We start from the raw sequence: 19,472 nt of genomic DNA, 5'->3' as shown, positions 1-19,472 counted from the left end.
AGGTTCGTAAGATGAAACATTGTTTCCCATAGGAAACAATGTAAAGTCAATTAATCCGTGCAACCAAAAAAACCCCGCAAAAAAAACGGCTTTCGGCGACTGCTGGGAAGCCGCGCGGCTGTTTTAAAAGGTGACAGCCGGCCTGGGGGGCTTCCCAGCACCCCCCGAACCCCGAACCCAGGTTCGGGGGGTGCTGGGAAGCCCCCCAGGCCAGCTGTGACCTTTTAAAACAGCCGTGCGGCTTCCCAGCTGTCTCCCGAAGCCGAACGCAGAAGTTCGGCTTTGGCGTTCGGCTTCGGGAGACAGCTGGGAAGCCGCGCAGCTGTTTTAAAAGGTCGCAGCCGGCCTGGGGGGCTTCCCAGCATCCCCCTGAACCCCGAACCCTGGTTCAGGGGGGTGCTGGGAAGCCCCCCAGGCCGGCTGCAACTTTTTAAAACAGCCGCGCGGCTTCCCAGCTGTCTCCCGAAGCCGAACGCCAAAGCCGAACTTCCGCATTCGGCGTTCGGAGACAGCTGGGAAGCCGTGCGGCTGTTTTAAAAGGTGACAGCCAGACTGGGGGGCTTCCCAGCAACCTCCCGAACCGAACCCGGGGTTCAGAAAAATTTTGCCTCTTCTTACGAACTTTGTTCGAGTTACGAACCGGCGTTCGGGAGGCTTCTGGGAAGCCCCGCCGCCCGGCTGTCACCTTTTAAAACAGCCGCGTGGCTTCCCAGCAGTCTCCGAACGCCAGTTCGTAACTCGAAAAAAGTTCGTAAGAAGAGGCAAAATTTTTCTGAACCCCGGGTTCGTATCACGAGTTGTTCGTAAGACGAGGGGTTCGTATCTTGAGGTACCACTGTATCAGTTGATTTCATTCACATATCAGAAGGTATAAGCCAAAGCCCACTGCAACAACATCGGCAAAAAGGCTTCAAGAGTTGTTAACCTAATCTTATGTAGCTTCTTCTCCGATAATATCACATACAAACCAGAGCATACAAATACAGCTCATCTGTCTGGAACCCACACTGCATATCGAATATAAATACATTAGAAAGTGTCCAGAGATACTTTACTAGAAGAGCCCTCCACTCCTCTACTCAAACAGAATAACTTCAGACTTAAAATCTTTAGAAAGCTTAGAACTACATCGCCTTTGGCACGACCTAAGCATAGCTCACAAAATTATCTGCTACAACATCATACCTGTAAACAACTACTTCAGCTTCAACAACAACAAATACACAAGCACACAACAAATACAAACTCAAAGTGAACCGCCCCAAACTGTAGAAAATACAACTCTAGCAACAGAGTGGATAATATCTGGAATGCACTACCTGACTCTGTGGTTTCATCATCAAACCCCCAAAACTTTACCCTTAGACTGTCCACTGTTGACCTCAACTGATTCCTAAGAGGTCAGTAAGGGGTGTGCATGAGCACACTAGCATGCCTACCGTCTCAGTCCAATTGTTCTCTTTTATCAGTACCCATCTTATGTATATAAACAATGTTATATCTATGTACAGTATATTACAAATAAATAAATAAATAAACAAACAAACAAATTTCGGTAGATCCTACTGGTAAACAATTTGAAATTTTGATTTCAGAAGGTGAAGTCAATGCACAATGATTTTTTAATAGAATAAGCTGGTATTCATCCTCCTTCCTCCAAAAGTAAATGGAAAAATATCTCATTTACTTCTGAAAAGATATTAAATGGTTGAGGGTTTGCTTCCTTTACCTCCTTCCCTAATGAAGGTTTGGGTGTGTGTGGGGGGGTTGCCCTAACATGCCATTGATATCCATCATATTATATTATATCTCTAATATTGTATTTTGGGGACATTAATTTTTAATACAGATATTCAAATTTCTATACTGAATTTTGCACCCATAAATGAATGCACAAAGATCAGAATATGCAAACATCCATTCTTGCAAAGGAATAAATGATTCAGAGTCAATAGAAATCCAGTGCCATACAAATGTATTAACTTATTATTGTTACTAACTCAACCACTTGATAAAACTGTGTTATATTTGCAAACAGATTCCCATTTTGATTATAGAACTCATCTCTATATACAAAATTTATCATAATGTCCTGTTTACGATAGAACACGGACAGCTTGCTTACTGATTTAAAGGACAATTTCATTTTTAGCCTTCTGTTGCAGCATAGAAGGGTTATTTTTCTTGAACCGATGAAGAATTGATGCTCTTCTCCCAATATCACATTTGCTATATGGATAACTGAGAGTATTTTGATTCTGACACCATCAGAATCACCAATCTGCTCAGTTCCAAGTGACTGAGTAAGTTTGTTATAGAATATTATGACTACAGTGGTACCCCTACTTAAGAACTTACCGGTAATTCGTTCAGTGACCAGGTTCTTAAGTAGAAAAGTTTGTAAGTAGAAGCAATTTTTCCCATAGGAATCAATGTAAAAGCAAATAATGCATGCAAACTTATTAGGAAAGAAATAAAAGCTCAAAATTTGTGTGGGGGGAGGAGGAGGAAGAAGAGGAGGAGGCAGTGATGGGCTACCAAAAATTTTACTACCACACCGTGGGCGTGGCTTATGCATTTTGTTTCGACATCTTTCAGTGCAAATTGGTTGCTCTGGGGTGGAGCTCCAAATTTTGCTACTGGAACTGCATTCCAGACCATTCCCATAGGAGGAGGACAGTCGCTGCTGAAGGAAGGTGAGGTGACGGGAATAAAAAAAATTCAAAACTTTAAGCCTTAAAAAAATAGAGGGACTCTGAGGTGGCAAGGAGGAGCGCGTGCCTCTCATACACCTGGCAGAGGCTGCTTCCAATACACTGCGCCAGAGACAGAAACCCAGGCGGGGTGAGAGGGGGGAACCTCCCGCTCCTTTGACCGAAAGGTGGCTGCTGCTGCTGCTGCTGCCTGCTTCCTCTTCCTTCCCATGCTGAAGGTTCTCCTCTCCTCTTGCTTGATCGCTTTGTAGCCGGTGCATTTCCTTCACTGTGGTGACTCCTGAAGCCGAGTTGATCTGGACAGGGCAAAGCGCCCACTTTTGCCTTTCTGTGCACAGATGTTCCAGGAGGCAACTTCGCGCCGAGTGTATGGGAGGCAGCGGTAGGGAATCATCACAGCAAAGTGGTTTATTCCCTCTCCAAGCACCCAGAGAAAAGAAAACGCTCCATTCGCTCTGGGCTGCCCAGAGCGAAGGGAGCGTTTCTTTTCTCTGGGTGCTGGCAGAGGTTTATTCCCTGTTCAAACACCCAGAGAAAGGAAAATGCTTCGTTCACTCTGGATTGCCTAAGCCTCCTTAAGCGCCACCGAAAGGCTCCTCTGGCAGCCCAGAAAAGCCCGAGGTGGCCAGGATTAAAGGGGGAATGGCAGGAAGCTGGACAGGCCTTCGTGCCACTCTCAAATTTCCTGGGAATTTTTTCTGGGCTCAGATTCTTAAGTAGAAAATGGTTCTTAAGAAGAGGCTTTTTTTTTTTTTGAATACCTGGTTTTTATCTAGAAAAGTTCTTAAGCAGAGCCGTTCTTAGGTAGAGGTACCACTGTGTTACCATTTTATCTTTCATGCAAGAAAAACTTCTCAAACTTTCTAATTTTCTCTTTTCCCCCTTCCAAATAGAATAACAGCCTCAAAGGCAATGGTTGCTTCAATATTGAGCTTATACAAGCAAACTATGCCTCATTGAGTGAGGCATTTTTGTGACAAAGAGATGAGACAGTTCTTTTCCAAATCTCATTATCTTCACTAATGTCCAGGAAGACGATAAGTACTGTTGGATTAGTTTTTGCCCTCTGCAAGTGTAAGTAGAATATTTGGGTGGAAATATTCTACCTACTCTGTATTCCCACCCACAGCCACCCTGGTCAAATATTTTTTGGATTACAACTTTATTATTAGATAAATATGATGTGAAAATATTTTAGATTTCTATGATCAGATTCACATTCGCTCACATGCTCATATTTCCCTTTGCTACCTTGAGTGATTTGCTAATACATCTCAGCAGGTTGCTTGTGACACAATTAACATTATTGTAGTCTAGCTAAATTTTTAAGAAATAACTTGGAAGAGAGAAAAACATACCCAAGAAAGATAGGAAGAATATTACCTTCCCTGGCCAGATAATGGGAATTGCTTATTCTCATCAACAAAATTTACTCAGTAAAAGTGAATTAGGGCAGAGGGGAGCATGTTTATAGTTAGTCTATTCAGGTCTTGGTAAAAATGCTTTTGGGGAGGTAAAGTAAATAATTATCTTGAATGCCATCGGGGGAAATCATAAGGCTGTTGAAGGTCTCCCAAAATAAATAAAAACAAACAAGTAGCGAACAGTATAAGGAAATGAAACCAGAGCAGTTGCTCCCAACAGTTAAAGCTTCTTAAAGTCTTTTACATGCAATTTTCCTTATTTTTCAAAAGGGATTATGTTTTATTTTGAGTTTCTATTTCTTTCTACAACAGCTCCTTTGGTGTCAGTCATTGTGAGAGGGAGCTATTGGAATCTGTCAAGCCTCATTCAAGTAGCTTCCCTGTAGGACTTTGGGTACTTATTTTTTGTTTTGGGAGGAAAAGTGACAAGATAAGGACTACAAGGAATACGCCAATCATTGGTGAACATAACATGGTCCTGTGTTTAAAACAACAATATTGCTAGTGTTGTCATTCAAACTCAGTGTAGTTTATGTTAATATACTTTTCCACTAACTTAAGAAGGGGAAAAAAGCACATGAAACCAGCTGTCACTTAAAAAGCCCCGATATTGCATTCCAATATAAAAAAGTAACTAAACTATTGACTGGAATCTAGAGAGTTTTAAAATTCAAATTTTATTTTTCAGAAAACAAGATGTTGAAGCTCAAATATAAATGAAGTAGGTTAGCCAGGAAAACCAAAACTGATTACAAAGCAAAGACTGAATTTGAATTCTAATTATTATACTGACAAGGATTTTCATATGCCGTCTATGTCAGTATATATACACAAAGATTTCCACACATATGTCAATATACAAAAACAAAAACACACACATTCATCATTCATACATACTAGAAGTGGGTTCCTACCTCTACAGTCTGGTGGGTCACTCAGGTGGTGGCCTATCGATTCTGCAATCTCGGCACAATGTCTCCATTGTTCTTTGTGCTGGTCCTTGAACACCGCCATTTTGGGGGGTAATTTTCCATGGTTTTGGGTCTCTGAGCATGCGCAGAAGTGAAATCATCCCTCTGCACATGTGCAGTAGTGAAATTGCACAAGGGGACATGCACACGTGAAACATCACAATGCACATTGATAGCGAAAAGGGGACAGTGCAACCTGTCCCTGATATATACAATGTACATCCATATCGAAGGAAAGCACAATACAAAGAAACGGATCTGGCCTTCTAAAGAGAGCAATCAGGGTTGATCTCCTCTATGACTGACCAGTTTGATGACTTTACAGTTCAAGGAACACATAGGAGTCTTCTCCAGCACCAAAGTTCAAAAGCCTCAATTCTTTGGCGCTCAGCTTTCTTATGGTCCAACTTTCACAGCCATACATTGCAACTGGGAAAACCATAGCCTTGACTATACGCACTGTTGTTGACAGGGTGATGTCTCAGTCTTAAAGGGATTCAATGTTAAATTGATATTATTTGCTTTCAAAGGCTAAGTACTGCAGCTAGCCTAATATGATACCCTCAAATGTCAATGAGTTGGTTGTTGTCATGGTCTTCCTACTACTCACTGACTTCCCTGGCTGTGCTGCCTGGCTCCATTGCTAAGTGGCCAATGATGTTTTCAAGAGCAGACCCTAGCCTGCCCTCATGTGAATCAGAATCTGAATAAAGTCATGAGTTCATGATAACCGGGGTGGCGCAGCAGGTAGAGAGTTGTACTGCAGGCCACTGAAGCTGACTGTAGATCTGTAGGTCAGCGGTTCAAATCTCATCACCGGCTCAAGGTTGACTCAGCCTTCTATCCTTCCGAGGTGGGTAAAATGAGGACCCAGATTGTGGGGGCAATATGCTGGCTCTGTTAAAAAGTGCTATCGCTAACATGTTGTAAGCTGCCCTGAGTCTAAGGAGAAGGGCGGCATAAAAATCGAATAAATAAATAAATAAATAAATAAATAAAATAACCATGATAATAATGGCTCTTATTGAAGGTCTGTATGGGCATAAACAAACTTAAGTTTGACACTAGCAAGATTGAGTGGCTGTGGACAGTCAACAGCTACCAAAAGTTTTACTACCACACTGTTGGCATTGCTTATTTTGTGGGTGTGACTTGCTGGTCAGGTGACTGGTTAGGAGTGGCTTGTTGTCCATGTGACCAGGTGGGAGTGGCTTGACAATCATGTGACTTGACCAAGGATTTTCCAAGAACCTCAAAACAATGCCCATATCAATGGACTCAAAACAAGGAGGTCATCGAATTCACCCACATCCTAGAAGTGAGCAGCTATAGAACAGGGAAATGACAGAAACATCTCAATTAGAATTTTGAAAGCACATTTTGAGCATTGTCATAAAGATGCCTTCATGATTAAAATGGCCACTCACAAAATAATCACTTACTCAAAGGCAACAATCTATAGTGTTCCTTGCCTAAGTGAACATCCTAAAATGCTCCATTCCACATAACAGTATTAACCCTCCTTCCTTCAGAATACCAAACAGTAGGGGTCCCCAAACTTGGCAACTTTAATACTTGTGAATTTCAACTCCCAGAATTCTCCAGCCAGCTACGAAGACTTCTGTTCTAGAGAACAATATAGCCATTCGGAAAGGAGGGGGAGGCAGAAACCTGCCCTTCTCCTTAGACTCAGGACAGCTTACAACATGTTAGCAATAGTACTTTTTAACAAAGCCAGAATATTTCCCCCACAATCTTAGTCCTCGTTTTATCCACCTCGGAAGGATGGAAGGCTGAGTCAACCTTGAGCCAGTGATGAGATTTGAACCGCTGACCTCATGCATGCACAGAAGCAAAAAATCACCGAAATCGCTCTCATGTGTGCATCCCCTCACAAGATTTTTCTTCCTGCACATGCACAGAAGCAAAATCTCACTGGGATAAATGTGAATGTTCGCCAACAACCTGAAGCTGCACGCGCAGCTTCATTTTCACTACCGGTGCGCCGTCTTCTACCATTCCGGTAGCAACCCAATACTGATCCATACAACCAGAAATGGACTCTAACTGATGATCAGAACCCCAGATTAAAGCACAAGGCCAAGTTTTCAAGGCCTTATGAAAGACCAATAGAACAAAGATAATCTAAGCTCAGGGGGAATTATGATAGATGTAACCACGAAGAGTTATCTTGGATGGTCTGTTTTTTTCCTGGTTTTTTTAATTATTATTATTATTATTATTATATTGATGGTATTTGACTGTAATAAAGGTCTATTACATCTATCTCAAAATGGGTGAACAGTGCAGTCAGGCGGTAGGGAAAGCAAGTAGGATGCTTGGCTGCATAGCTAGAGGATAACAAGCAGGAAGAGGGAGATTATGATCCCACTATATAGAATGCTGGTGAGACCACATTTGGAATACTGTGTTCAGTTCTGGAGACCTCACCTACAAAAAGATATTGACAAAATTGAACGGGTCCAAAGATGGGCTACAAGAATGGTGGAAGGTCTTAAGCATAAAACGTATCAGGAAAGACTTAATGAACTCAATCTGTATAGTCTGGAGGACAGAAGGAAAAGGGGGGACATGATCGAAACATTTAAATATGTTAAAGGGTTAAATAAGGTCCAGGAGGGAAGTGTTTTTAGTAGGAAAGTGAACACAAGAACAAGGGGGCACAATCTGAAGTTAGTTGGGGGAAAGATCAAAAGCAACATGAGAAAATATTATTTTACTGAAACAGTAGTAGATCCTTGGAACAAACTTCCAGCAGACGTGGTTGGTAAATCCACAGTAACTGAATTTAAACATGCCTGGGATAAACATATATCCATCCTAAGATAAAATACAGAAAATAGTATATTATTTATTTATTTATTATTTATTAGTTGGACTTGTATGCCGCCCCTCTCCGAAGACTCGGGGCGGCTCACAACAAGTAAAAACAGTCACAACTGTATAAGGGCAGACTAGATGGACCATGAGGTCTTTTTCTGCCGTCAGACTTCTATGTTTCTATGTTTCTATTTAATAGTTGTACCTGCTTCTGGTGTACTAATTGTAGCCCTACTGAAAGATGTTGGTCATTTATTTAGTCAGTGGTATATCATATATGGATTTACAATATAAATCTGAGTCTTCGGAGAGGGGCGGCACACAAATCTAATAAAACTTATAAACTTATCAACTGACAAAATGAACTGAAATAAACCCGTCTTATATATGCCTATTTCATATGTAAATTATTAAGACTTAACAAACGCTGTCTGACTAGAATCTCTGATGCTCCATATCTGTTTATATATTGCATTATGAAATTTTATCTCAGTTTTAATGTAGCAATGTTGAAACTGAGCACTAAACCAGCTCCCACTTCCACAGCATACTGTACCTTTTCATCTGGCATGAGTGGAACTCAAAAATACTTTTTGAAATGATTCCAAACAACATTTTAGCAAAAGAAGAAAGCTCTTTAGGTTTAAATTGTTTATTTAATTATATAATGGATTCCACTGAGCAAAGTTTCATGCTACTTGTATATTGGCATCAGATAAATATCTTCAATCAACTAGGGATAAAAATAGAATTTTTGAGAAACGGGGGAGGCAAAGTAAATATCTTTGCACCAGTGGCTGGTCTAATCCAGCTCATTTGTTTTCATTATATGACCTCCTAGACTTCTATTCTTTTCTGACCTTCTGATAAGGGGGAATACATCAGCTCCATGGAAAGCACCCTTTCAAAGTCTCAATTTGACCCTACGTAGCTTCTGATCCGGCAATCTCACACTACTCACAAGAGCCTACAAAACTTTTGCCAGACCCACCCTAGAATACAGCTCATCTGTCTGGAACCCATACCACATCTCAGACATCAACACCCTTGAAAACGTCTAAAAATATTTCACCAGAAGAGCCATTCACTCCTCCACTCGAAACAGAATACTCTACGAAAATAGACTAACAATCCTGGGTCTAGAAAGCTTAGAACTACGACGCCTAAAACATGATTTAAGTATTGCCCACAAGATCATATGCTGCAATGTCCTACCTGTCATATGCTGACTACTTCACCTCCAACCGCAACAACACAAGAGCACGCAACAGATTCAAACTTAATATTAACCGCTACAAACTTGACTGTAAAAAATATGACTTTAACAATCGAGTTGTCGAAGCATGGAACTCATTACCAGACTCAATAGTGTCAACCCCTAATCCCCAACATTTCTCCCCTAGACTCTCCACAATTGACCTCTCCAGGTTCCTGAGAGGTCAGTAAGGGGCGTACATAAGTGTACTAGTGTGCCTTTCGTCCCCTGTCCAATTGTCTTTCCTTTATCTCATATATCATATATATTTTCTTCCTTTCATATATCTTCTCCTCTATTTTATATTTTTCTTTATATATATTACCTCATGTCTATTCTCTTCTATGTGTATTGTGTATTGAACAAAATAAACAAACAAATAAATAAATAAATTTCATAGGTATTGTTGTGAGCTGCCCCAAGTCTTCGGAGAGTCTTCGGAGAGGGGCAGCATACAAATCTAATAAATAAATAAATAAATAAACCACTACTACTTTCATATCATTTGGAAAACTGTATCTGTAAATGTGGATGTGCAAAGTCTGCCTGCTGCCAGGAGTTTGATCCTGACTGGCTCAAGATTCACTCAGACTTTCATCCTTCCGAGGCTTAATACAATGAGGATCCAGATTGTTGGTGGATCCTCCAACTGGATAAACAATGTATGCCCAAGTAGTTTGTGTATGAATTAGTGGATTTAGTGGATTTAGTTCTGGACAAGTACATATGAAGCTGAATGGATCTCATGCAGTGGATAGTGATTTCTCCTCCTGTAGCCATACTACTTGCTGATATTCAAATGACTCTGTTCTTGCCTGGAGCCAATTCTGCCCTTGAGCTAAAACAAGTTCCTCACTCTTGTCTCATATGGTGACGTCTCAGTTCTTTTTAATTTTCTTTTGTGTTCTCTCTTTCTTTCATGCCCTCTAGTCAATCTTGCCTCTTGGCAACTGCGTGGACAAGACCATGGAATTTTCTTAGCAACATGTTTAGAAGTGCTTTCCCATCACCTAGTTCCTAGAGCTGAGATTGTGTAATGGTAATGGTAACAGTAACAGTGTTGGAAGTGACTTTGGAGGTCATCTAGTCCACCTCCCTACTCACTCAGAAGATCTATACTAGGAATTTGTTTATACTAGGAAACTGTTTTAATATTGGATTTGTATATGATGCTTTTACTTGTTGTGAGCCGCTCCGAGTCTTCGGAGAGGGGCGGCATACAAATCTAATATATTATTATTATTATTATTATTATTATTATTATTATTAATAATATTATTATTAATATTAATATTAATATTATTAATATTATTATTATTATTATTAATATTATTATTATTATTACTACCGAACTGCTGACCTTTCTGATCAACAAGCTTAGTGTCTTAGCCATTGAGCCACCTAGTCAGGGTTGACCGAAAGTCACTTCAGCTGACTTCTATACCTAACGTAGGACTAGAATTCAAAATTTCAGTTTCTATCTGTTGTGGTTCAGCCTGAGTCTGCTCAGGGACCGGCTGTGTCTCTGCTGGCTCCATGCCCGGAGGAGGATGACAGCGCAGAGGAGGGGGCTGAACAGTTGGATGGGGGAGAGGAAAATCAGGAATGGAATGAAGGAGAACAGCATGAGAGCCCCGCGGGGGGGGCTCTCCCCAGCCAGTAGTTTGGAGTCATTAGGTGATGACACTCAAGCCATCATTGACATGCGACAGAGACGGTCAGATCAAAGAAAGGAGCAATTAAAGAAGTATTATCAGCACTGAATTAGGAACAGCTGGGTTTGGATGTGGTCCTCCTTAGCAGGGTTTAAAAGGCAGGCAAGCCCTTGAAGCCATGTGGAGTGTTATCAGTTTGGAGTTGCGTTATCCTGTCTTGTTTCTCGGCGTCTCTGTTCCTGGCTTGTTGCCCAGCAGCTTTGGAAGACCCGTGGGAGGTGTAGGTCTGCTATCTACAGCCTTGGCTTGGCAGCAAGAATTCTGTATTGCTGCATGGACTTTTGCCTTCGTGGATATATCTGAAGATACAGCATTTTTCCTGTTTGTAAGGACATTTTCTGTTACCTGTGTTTTTCTTGAATTTTATAAAACTGCCTTTGCCTTTTATCAGTGTGTCTGGCTTCTCTTTTTGGGTTGGTATTGGCTTCTGGAGTGACCCAGACAGAACACTATCCTGGTACTTTCACCATTACCCAAAACTGGTTTTCCTTCCTTTATTATTAATACTATCAGATATACGTTCTCTACTCCCAGTCATCAGACTTTTAGGTTATTATATTATCATGATTTTTTTATTACATCTGAAAGCTTTTTTGTGTTGAATATTGATGTATATCAGTCCAATCAGATATTATGAATGTCAGCCTCATTTTACCTTCTCCAGATCAGGGGTGCTGCCCAGATAGGGGGGAATGCAGTGGGGTAGCGAAAATGGCGCTCCACCCCAGAACACCCAATTTGCACTGAAAGATGTTGAAAGAAAATGCAGGGTGTCCTGCATAAGCCACGCCCAATTTGGTAGTAAAAATTTTGGTAGCCCTTCACTGCTCCAGATATACAAACATCTGTGAGAGAAACATCTATGATGTTTGGAACATCTATGATGTTTGGAAAGGTTAAGGCAAGTGTGAATGGATTGCAGTCAACTGACACAAATGTATCAGTCAGTGCCTTTGTGCTGTCTAATCTTTAACTTTACAGCTTATGTTCTTGTGAGTCTCCAGAACTCAGAAGCATTCATTACACTTGAGACCTTTTTGCTCTTGCACTAACTGTAGTTTGAGGATAGATTAATTGTGGTGTTCCCAGGGAAACTAATTTGAGCAAGGAATAGCAAAGTAGCTCATTGCAACTTTAATAGAAAAGTGATTTATTACAGGAAACACAAATCCTAGCTCTGGACTACCAGGCAAAGAGTTAGAGATCAAGCGTCCTTGCAATGACAATGGCCGGAAGGAAGCATCCTGAGATTAACAATCTTACAGACAAAGAGCAGACAGAGCAATATATAAATAGAGAACACAGAGGAAATTTCTAACTATCTTTATGCACTCCACTGCCCCTTGTGGTTATGAGATTGAAGAGTTAAAAGTCAGTGCAAGTGAAATTATATTTCCAAATCCCAGGATTAAAATGATTAGGTCATCTACTCCAACCCCGTGTGGGGTCTGCAGAAGATCCTACATGTGTCTCTAGCTAGGATTGAATTCACAATCTCCTTACTGTATCTTTACTGTATCTCACCAGTAAGGATTGCTAAAATTGTCCTTAGCTGGATTGTAAGTAATATTATTCTCAGTCCCTTATTCTAACATTGTCCAAAGCAGCTTTAAACTATGTAAAATACGTTATGCCTTGTCCCCCATTTTATTGCAGGTGGGCCAAGCGACTGGAAAATTATTTGAAATGGGGCACTTGAGGTAGGTTAAAATTCTCAACAGAGATGGCACCAGTAAACTTAGGAATAGGAGTTGTTTTTTTTAAAAAAAAATTATTCTACCTTCAGTTTTCAACTACTGGTGATTGCAGTTTTACTGGCAAATTTTTCAGAAGTAGTTTGCTTCCTAAAGACTGAGAGAAAATTATTGGCCCAATATGACCCAGTTAGTGTTCATGCCAAAAGCAGAACTAGAACTTAATTAGCTCTTGGTTTCTAGCTTGATGCTTTAACTACTATACTACACTGGGTATGGTATAGCTACAGGATTGGGCTGATTAAAGAAAACCTTCAAATTTAGCACTGGAGAGGCATTTTATCATATTATCTGGAGATATTTCAGAATATTTGTATCTAATACCTACTGCAAATTAAATGAAAATGCAAGAACTACATTAAAACTGGACCCATTTTAAAGGGGTCCTGTCCACCCTGGTATGCATACAAAACAATTAGATATGCTAATGATTAAAATAAATTATATCCTGAGAAGTTTCCAACACGTTTTTCTGCTCCCCTTGTCTATAAACTAAGTTTGAACAGCCATAGAAATGCATTGATGTTGTTCAAATGTTGTTCAAAATTTAGCAGAAATCAAGAGAGAATGTCAAAAATTGGAAATATAATATCTTTGAAGAAGATATTGGAATTAGGCCTTGATAGAGAAATACTAGAAGAGTAATGGGAATAGATGTGCACAAGAGGAAGATTTTAAAAAATCAAGATTCAGTTGTGACTCTACCATTTTAACCATCATATTAACTTTTAAAAAAATCCCCCTTACCTTGTAGATATCCCTGAATTAAAATGGGAAAATTGAGATTTCATCTCAGCAATTTCCCAGGGACTACGATGAAAGGATTTATCCCATTGTCTCTCATTCCAGTCATAATTTCATGCATTTACACATTTTTATCGATGTTTTATTTGTTAGATTTATTTGCCACCTATCTTGCCATGGGGCTACTCTAGCCATCTTACAAGAATAAAAAGGACGAAATAAAAAGTGTATTAAAAAAACAGAAACAAAATAATAGAACAATAAAATAAACAATGAAACAGAAAACAATGAGAATACATCAAAATGATAAGAAAAAAGATAGGTGAGTGTAGAGCAGAGAACAAGGAGAAGGGGAAGGAGTCTACCATCAATCCAACAGCCACCTCCAGTGTGGAACACTTCCATCTTGTCCACAGACCAATTGGCAGAGCCAAGTCTTCAGGCTCTTGGTCAAGGATAGGGGTGGGGGAGGGGGGCAGATCTTACCCTAGAGCAGAGTTGAGGAGTCTTGGCCTTTTTATGAATTGTGGACTTCAATTCCCATGCTGACTCAGAAGCCTACAAGTCATAAAAAGGCCAACATTCCTCACCCCTTCCCTAGAAGAAAGGATGTTCCAAAGGGTCGGAACTGCCTCAGAGAAGGCTCTTCTGCTGTATCCCAATAGTCAGAGTTCTTTGACCAACAGGATCTATAGTAGACCCTCCAAAATAGGTCAACAAAGCTGCTTTCTACGTTTGTGCTTGGTGCAATGGTATAGCCATTGAAGGGCTACCAAATTTTTTACTGCCACACTGTGGTGTGGCTTATACAAGATGCCCTCCATTTTCTTTCAACATCTTTCAGTGCAAATTGGGTGCTCTGGGGTGGAGCTTCATTTTTGCTACACCACTGCGTTCCACCCCATCTGGGCAGCAGCCCACCCCTGGGTATAGCTCCCAGAATTCCTAACCATTAGCCATGATGACTGGAAATTTACAGATTTGTAGTTCTCAGTTCCCTAAACTGTGGAAAGGTGAGATGCAGTTTAAGAAAGATGGCTCCTCCAGAAGGTCATAGAAATATTCTGAAACTGTTGCAACAGGGTTAGAAAATACAAATGTTGATTGGTAAAAATGTCCAGGAAATTTTGGAGACTGTCAGCGACATTTCTAGGAGGCATTCATTTAGACTGGCAGCCATTTTTAGAAAACATCAACATCTTCAAGTACTGTACAGAAAAATCTGTCACACTACCATCCTAGTTTGTCAACTAACGACAGAGCAGAAAGATTTTCAATAACTTTTACAATAATAGTAAAATAAAATTTTGGCACATCTGCACTTCAACGGAAAAGAAATGCCAAGACCATTGGAAAAATAAGAAAAAGTACATATAGTATTAGGATTCTTTTTTGAAAAAATAAGGGGCATTATTTTTTAACAAGTGTTGTTCAAAAATAGGAAGTTGGAGAAATGTATTTTTTTCAAAGAAAAAAAAGGTACCACCAATATAGAGGAGAAAGAGATTTGAAAGAAATGTGCATAACATAGAATGTTTGTATGGATATAAATTTATGAACAATTGTTTTATATAATGGGGGGAAAATGGGATAAGGTGAGCCGATTCCTAAATCTTGTTCAACTCTAATTATTCAGGAGTCATATCTCTTGTGCTACTGAACGTAGGCAACCTGATTTGGACAGTACTGTACTGAAGCATTATAATTAATAATATATCTGATCCAGTATGATGGCTTCGTTTGTTATGATTCTGTGCGCTGGAATCCGTAAGGGCTTATCTAAATGTCTACCTATTTATCTTAATATGCTTTTAAATATATTATTATTCTGAATCTTAAACAAACAAGCAAATAAATGAACAAACAAACAAATAAAACATAAATACTGTACATAAATAAAACGCAAACAAACAAACAAACAAATAAATAAATAAGTAATACATTTCTTTAAATACAGTTATATAAATATAAATAAATAAATTTAGGGCTTAGGTTATTTCCAATCCTCCTTGATCTCCTCATAAAGGGTCAGGGACTTATTTTGATGTGCATATTTTGAGATGTTATTGTTTTTAGCTTTGAAGGAATATTTTGCTTGGTTTCACTTGGTTTTGCTTGTTCTGTATTCCCCTCCCTCAGATTTTGTGAGAAGACTTTCATACACCTTCTTTCAACTTTCAAAGCAGAATAAAGCAAATAAATAAATACAATAGCCCTCTGAAAGTTGACTGCTGAAGGGGGCCACAGCTGTCCCCACATGGAGACATAACATCACTATGTTCTAAAGGGTAAAAAATAGCACATAATTCATATGCTTGAAAGAGCCAGAGTGGTGCAGCAGGTAGAGTGCTATACTGCAGGCCACTGAAGCTGACTGTGGATCAGTAGGTCAGCGGTTCAAATCTTATCACTGGCTCAAGGTTGACTAAGCCTTCCATCCTTCCTAGGTGGGTAAAATGAGGACCCAGATTGTGGGGGCAATATGCTGGCTCTGTTAAAAAGTGCTATTGGTAAACATGTTGTAAGCCTCCCTGAGTCTAAGGAGAAGGGCGGCATAAAATCGAATAAATAAATAAATAAATATATACATAAATGAAAAATCATGAATGTCTTTTTAAACATTCAACTTAAAAATAAATTATTGTCTACAGCTAGTTGTTTAGTTCAGGAGACATTCATTTAAAATATTGACTTTATTTTTCTGTGGAGTTTTGCCTCCACCCAAAACCAACAAAACAGCAAAATAAACAATATAAATCTCTTACTAAAATAGGTATGTAGCTTATTTTTCTATCTGTACACCATAACTATAAACCTCAGAAAATTCAGCCATTATATATTTTTACTTCTCTAAGTACAGTGGTACCTCTATCTACAAACGCCTCTACTTATGAACTTTTCTAGATAAGAACCAGGAGTTCAAGATTTTTTGCCTCTTTTCAAGAACCATTTTCCACTTACAAACCTGAGCCTCCAAAACTGCAACCGGAAAAGGCAGGGAGAAGACTCTGTGGGGTCTCTCTATGTATCTCCTGGGAGGAAACAGGGCCGGAAAAGGTGCAGAGAAGCCTCCGTGGGGCCTCTCTAGGAATCTCCTGGGAGGAAACAGGGCCTCCACCCTCCCTGTGGGTTCCCCAATTGCACACTTTATTTGCTTTTACATTGATTCCTATGGGAAAAATTGCTTCTTCTTACAAACATTTCTACTTAAGAACCTGGTCACAGAACAAATTAAGTTCATAAGTAGAGGTACCACTGTAGCTTAAAAGATCCAGTTACCATCTCTTATCAGAATTCCACTGTATGCTTAGATCGTGAGTATCCAACCTTAACAATTGAAGACTTCAATTCCCAGAATTCCCCAGCCAGTCAAAAGTACAGAAGTCTTACAGTTATCCCAAGGTTGGGCACCTCTACTATTGTTGGAAGAAATATCCATCTGGTTCAGTTCTAAGCAGAGAGAAAGACAATGGAAAAATGGAGGCTGATTGGAAAGATGGTTCTCTGGTGCAGCTGAACACACTCTTGGGCTTTGAACTTGAACATCTTGTTCCTGTGCAACAACATGTATTCTATTGGCTGCTGTAGGGGTCATAGTTATCTCTATAGGCTGTCCCGAGATTGGTTGAAGTTTGCTGGGTGATGCAATGTCCTTAGGCGATTGTGCAATGTGATGAACTCTGCTGTTAGTGGATTAATCCTATTATGTCCTGAAGGGCCATGTCTTAAACCTATCATCCTTGAACTGAAGATCTCTTGTTTTGTAGATAGGATGTCTCAGTCTCTCTTAATGGGTACAAAATATCTGCTGGGTGAAGGGAACAGGAGCTGAGTTTCTGTCTCCCTTAAGATTTTTATTTCTATTTTAGGGAAAATATTTTATCCTGCCCTTTTAAAATATCCCACAAAATATTTCATTCTTTTAGGAGGTGGTGGGCGTTTACTTTCTACCCTGTACATGATGGAAATTGTTATCCATCTCATCTGAATGATATCTGATTGGTGAAAACTATATAAAGTAATGTAAACCAAAGACTTTCAAACAAACATTCAGTATAGTGGCAATTAATATTTAATCTACTCAATAAAAATATGTTTCCGGCAAATGCTTTGCCACGGAGATGATTTCATAAACCCTTGGGATTTAGCTCTGCTTTCCATATAATCAATAGTTAGATCTCTCTTTCTATAAAAGTGAATGGCTGAGAGCCCACAAATACAAAAAGGTAAAAGTTGCATAGTAAATAAGTAATAATAAGTGGAACTAATGGAAATAAAAGACATTTACAATTCCCTTAAGAATGAAGAAATTTCAGTGTTTGAGACAAGTTAATAAGTAAGTTGTGTGACTCGAGTTCTTCCTGCTGCCAATCTAGTTTCTTTCCTTAGTAACTGTTAATGTCTTCTAAAGTATCCTTCCCTACCTCACAAATGCCAGCTTTTTGTTATATATTACAGTGATAGATATAGGAAGTAGGAAAAAAGTACTTTTAGTTTTAATTTCTTGGACATATTTTACATTGCTTTCCATTTCAATTATGTGTATCTATTTTCATAGAATCATACTCCCTTAAAACAAACAAACAAACAAACAAACAAACAAACAAACAAATAATGTAGTCTAACTACTCACACTCTATTTTTGGACAAAATGAAATGAGAAAGTGGTAACATAATCTTATCCTTCCAATTATTTTAATTTATAAAATAACTTTATCATGTGCACTTATTTACATTGATATATTTATTTTGCATATGGTTATTTTTCATGTTTTGACATGATAAGAGTATTGTATTCTTTTACACTTCTAGTTCCACTTTTCTAACAAAAAATTAGGGGAAATGTGGACTTCAGCAAAGCCTTTGATACGGTTCTACATAAAGAGCTGAAAGATAAATTAGTGAAGATTGGACTTAATCCTTGGATAGTTCAGTGGAGTTGCAGCTGGCTGAAGTGTAGATATCAGAGGGTGGTTGTTAATGGTGAGTATTCTGAGACTGGTTACAAGTGGTGTGCCACAAGAGTCTGTTCTGGGTCCTATTCTTTTTAATATGTTTGTGAGTGACATAGGGGAAGGTTTGGTAGGGAAGGTTTGCCTATTTGCCAATGACTCTATCAATAGGAATATCAATAGGGTTGATATTCCTAGAGGTGTCTCTAATATGTCTCTAATATGGCAAATGATTTAGCTTTACTAGGTCAAAGCAATGGAAACTGCAGTTTAATATTTCCAAATGTAAAATAATGCACTCGGGGAAAAGGAATCCTCAATCTGAGTGTTGTATTGGCAGTTCTGTGTTAGCAAAAACTTCAGAAGAGAAGGTTTATGGGGTAGTGATTTCTGACAGTCTCAAAATGGGTGAATAGTGCGGTCAGGCGGTAGGGAAAGCAAGTAGAATGCTTGGCTGCATAGGTAGAGGTGTAACAAGCAGGAAGAGGGAGATTGTGATCCCGCTGCATAGAGCGCTGGTGAGACCACATTTGGAATACTGTGTTCAGTTCTGGAGACCTCACCTACAAAAAGATATTGATAAAATTGAACGGGTCCAAAGACGGGCTACAAAAATGGTGGAAGTTCTTAAGCATAAAACTTATCAGGAAGGACTTAATGAACTCAATCTGTATAGTCTGGAGAACAGAAGGGAAAGGAGGGACATGATCGAAACATTTAAATATGTTAAATGGTTAAATAAGTTTCAGGAGTGAAGTCTTTTTAATAGGACAGTGAACGTAAGAACAAGGGGGCACAATCTGAGGTTAGTTAGGGGAAAGATGAGAAGCAATGTGAGAAAATATTATTTTACTGAAAGAGTAGTAGATGCTTGGAACAAACTTCCAGCAGACATGGTTGGTAAATAAAACTAAATAAAATTTCAGTAACTGAAATTAAACATGCTTGTGATAAACATATATCCATCCTAAGATAAAATACATGAAATAGTATAAGGGCAGACAAGATGGACCATGAGCTCTTTTTCTGCCGTCAAACATCTATGTTTCTATGTTTCTATATATAATCCTACTTTTCCCCTTTTTCTTTTTCCTTGCCATTG

This window comes from Erythrolamprus reginae, chromosome 3 (assembly GCF_031021105.1).
Source record: "Erythrolamprus reginae isolate rEryReg1 chromosome 3, rEryReg1.hap1, whole genome shotgun sequence".
Lineage (NCBI taxonomy): Eukaryota > Metazoa > Chordata > Lepidosauria > Squamata > Dipsadidae > Erythrolamprus > Erythrolamprus reginae.
The sequence above is the reverse complement of the archived record's forward strand: the minus strand, read 5'-3'. Positions refer to the sequence as shown.